Source organism: Alexandromys fortis, unplaced genomic scaffold, assembly GCF_014885135.2.
Source record: "Alexandromys fortis isolate MF-2015 unplaced genomic scaffold, M_Fortis_MF-2015_v1.1 scaffold_138, whole genome shotgun sequence".
In the NCBI taxonomy this organism is placed as follows: Eukaryota; Metazoa; Chordata; class Mammalia; order Rodentia; family Cricetidae; genus Alexandromys; species Alexandromys fortis.
The window spans coordinates 1,243,196-1,247,207 of NW_026068034.1; the positions used below are offsets into that span (position 1 = coordinate 1,243,196).

General features: G+C 47.4%; 1 pseudogene; it reads right to left on the reverse strand.

Annotated features, from left to right (window-relative positions):
- Window positions 1-2,170: 2,170 nt before the first annotated feature.
- Window positions 2,171-2,977, reverse strand: LOC126515359 (N-acetyltransferase family 8 member 3-like; annotated as a pseudogene).
- Window positions 2,978-4,012: the final 1,035 nt, after the last annotated feature.

The following is a 4,012-nucleotide window of genomic DNA, read 5'->3' on the forward strand; positions in this document are numbered from 1 at the left end:
TACGTACATTTGCTGTAATTTTTTAAAACAAGAAGAGAGGAATATGGGCAGTTGCAGAGAATTTGAAGGAGGCCAGGCTGGCAGACCTATGTAGACCCACACCCTCAAGTGCGCATGTGTGTGCCAGGGGATATCTGTGCCTAGAAATCAAACACTAAACTGAAAACGTAGACGATACTTTAACCAATAACCTATCACACCACAGGAGCCATTTTTACTTCGAGGGGTTTCCTTTGGCTCGTTATTTGAGGGTACAGGCCATCATCCAGGAAAAGCACGGAGGCAGCTGGTTATGTTACATCTACAGTTAGGAAACGGTGATGCATAGTCAGAAATGTTAATGTCTTTGCATGTTTTCAGTGTTAAGAATAAAATTGTGTCCTTCAAGTTGAATTATTTATTAGCTAAGGAACAGGATTCTGGAGTCAACATTCCAGGTTTACTCACTGCTGGATCCAAGTTGCTGAGCTCTAAAGTCATCCTGGTCCATGCTGCTTTGTAGAAAACCATCCCTCTCCTACCCTACACACACACAAATGAATCCTTCTGCAGCATACATCTACATTCTGCCTCTCTGTAGAATCCCCACAATTCATGGGTTTGCTTGAATTTATGCCCACCTCAATCTGATAGAAGCAACATCCTTCCCTCACTCCCAAATTGTACCTGCAGACTTTGGGTTTCTCAAGCATCATTGGTGTTCCTCCATTGCAGAATATGGTGTCAAACTGGTCAAGAAGATCCCTCGGGGCCTCTGCACCAGCAGAGGTGAGGTTTAGAACGGTTCATTGCACTTTCCTTGTGGCTGTGTGTCTGCAGACAGTACAATAGCAGCTCTCCCCACAGAACTCCAGCAGGGGCAGTACGGATAGCCAGAAGAATGGTCTGCATCTGACCCCCAGGCCCCCAGATTTCCAGAACCCACATAAAAAAGCCAGGTTATGGGCTTGTATTTGTAATCCCAGCAACAGGAAGCTTGTCTAGCTAAAAGCAGCAAGTTCTAGCCAGTGAAAAACACTGTCTCAAAAAACATTTAAGGTCAAAATTCTGGCCTATCTGCAGAAGTACACATACACAGCACTCGTGTGTGCTCAGATGCATGCGTGTGCTCCCTCAACAGCATCGCTCTTACTTTCTGTACACTACTTGTGAACCTGAGAATTTTACACACATTTATAGGCTTTTCTCCACTTTCAAATTATTGAGAGAAGACATTCACAAATTTTAAACTTAACCATTTTATCTTTAAAATTATTATTAAGATAGTGTATCATTATATACTTATGACTGGCCTGGAATTTGCTTTGTAGGTGAGGCTGGCCTTGAACTAGTAGAGAGCCTCCAGCCTTGCCTCTGTCTTCTGAGTGCTGGGATTAAAGGCGTGCACATGCCTGGAGTTAACCATTTTAAAAGACACAAATTGGTAACATTTGATATTTGTACTGCCATCCAAACATTGTCACAATACCAAGACATCAAGGCTTACAGGAGCACATGGTCAGGCCAGAGGCATGTAGGGAAACCAGGACTCCAGGGGCAATATGAGCAGATACTAGGATCAGGCTGGGTCCCAAGGGTGACATCTACAAGTCTTACTGAACCTGTAGCTCTTCTTTGGCTACAGGAACACTGCATGGCCAGGCTAACTGAAGACAGAAAGCTGCTCCACAAGATCCAAGGCCAGTCAGCTGCCAAAGGCTGGGAACAGTTTTTAAAACACCCCGTGCTCCGGCCCCACCCACTCTGCTCACCCGTGCAGAGGTGGCTGAGCATGCGGCCTGGCTGCTCCCAGGGCCATATCCTGCCCCTTGGCTCTGGGACTGCAGTTCCTCTACGAGAGGTGGGAGAGTTTCCACCTAAGTCTTGGATGTTTCTGCATCTGACACCTCAGAGTTTGGAAACGGCCTCACTTCTTTATGCTTTTGCTTTGGTTACCATATAAACACTTGGAACCCTGCCTAAACTGGCCTGCTAGAACAGGGTAACACACTTCAGCCAACCCAAGAATCCCAAGACCCCGAAAGCTGTCCTGCCAGGATCAGTAGATGATCCAAAGATTTGCAAGCTAAATAAAATTTTATTGCTTAGTGTTGCTTTTTATACATTACTGTAGTGTTAGATAAAGGATACCACGGAAAGCATGTATAGCAAAGAGTGGCCATTGCCCGCCTCACTCACAAACACATTGACTCAGCTGTGCTTGAACATGAGGGTTAGTGCTTTTGCACCTGGAGTAGCTGGGTTTGCTTGCTCCTACTACAAAAGCAATCAGATCCTGTGACACATAAGGGTCCCCCTCCTGAGCAGAAGTGAGGCAATACTTTAAGTATATCACTGAAGATTTCCTGAGTCTGGAGATAAAGGAGAAGGACTCTCCAGTCTTCTGGAAGCCCATTCCCTGGTAGAGAGCCAGGGCCGCATACTGAAACGCGCTAGTGGTGAGGACGACTTCACTGAAGCCCCAAGCCCGTGCAAACTGGAGGACTGTCCTGACTATGGCTTTCCCTATCCCCTCTCTTCCGTGCTCCAAGGACACAGAGAGGTGACGTAGCCTTAGTTGCTTCTTCTGCAGGAGGGGGTCCTCCACTGGCAGGGCAGCCACCATGCCCACCATCTGACCCCTAGACTCAACTACCCAGAGCAGGAGTCACGGGAACTCAGGTAGGTTGTGGTGATGTCAGCCATGTCTGCGACCAAACACATTGCTTTATACTTTTCCCAAGTGTATTTTGCAAGGAGCCACAGAGAAGCAAAGAGAGTAAGACTGGACAGAAGAACCAGAAACCAGGAAGCCTGAGGCCAAGAATAGGACAAGAGGGACCCCAAGTAAGAGCAGAGGGTCCGGGACAGCGCCAGCATGTGGCGGAAGGTGGTGGTGCTCTTCCATGCCCCAGGAGAACAAGTCCACCACACTTTTGTGGTCACCGTCCTGGTACTGGCGGATATGATAAGGAGCCATGGGAGACTTCTGGGTCTCAAATCTCAAAGGCCAAAAGACACACTATCTCTGCCTGTGGGTTTCCCTGTAATCCTGCAAGAGAGAGAAGAAACATGTCAGTCCCCTGACCAAGTTTCCAGCTTTCCAGTAAACATAGAGACCCTGCATTATAGTAACCACAGAGACACTGCTCTAGGGTGTGTGTGTGTGTGTGTGTGTGTGTGTGTGTGTGTGTGCTATCGTCTAAGAGGAAAGCATCATGGGAAGAAAACATAAGGCAGACACACTAGTTGGAATGTTAATTTCTCTCCCTGTCTGAATGTGGGACCCTGGGCACGGCACTTAATCTCTCTGGACCTGATTCTTCAGTTGCAGAACAGGATAAAGAAGACTTGCCTTCTAGGGGCCTGTGAGAACTTGATACAGAGGCTAACATGAAGCCATGGTGGTTCCCTTCTCCATTACCCTCCTGGCCCCATTACTGGATCTCTAAATTTCTTGGAGCATTAAGACCCCTGTGGCAGCCAGTCTTCATGCCCAAACCATTTGATCTCTTTTTCTAGAGTCTGTCCATTGCATATCCAGAGTTTGCAAGAACAAGTTTCAACAAAGTCACTGCCTCTTAACTCTGAACATTTAGGCTTTTGAGAAAACCTGACCTGGAGGTCCCAAAAAGGTCCTGTTACTTGAGACAAAAGCAGAGACCCTCTAACCTTGCCCCAAAGCCCCACTCACCTGGTTGCTCAGAGCTGAGAGTCTAGATCAGCCTTAGCACCATGCTTGTGATGGATATTCAAGCTGATCTATGACCTACCCTATTGTGGTAATAGACATGGTAGAAACCGCATTGGCTGGAAGCTGGGTATATGATAATCATAAACCACAGGTCAAGCAGTTCAGCTGTGATGAGGAACATTCAGATCTAGTCAGCATCAGGATCCCCAAAAAATGGGAATCAGGATTGGAGATGGACCGGATTATTACTCTCATGGCAGAAAGCCTGCCTTTCATCCCCTAGTCCCCCTCCCGGGTACAGCAGCTCTCTCCCAGCCTACCGACCCTCTCTGAGGCCCT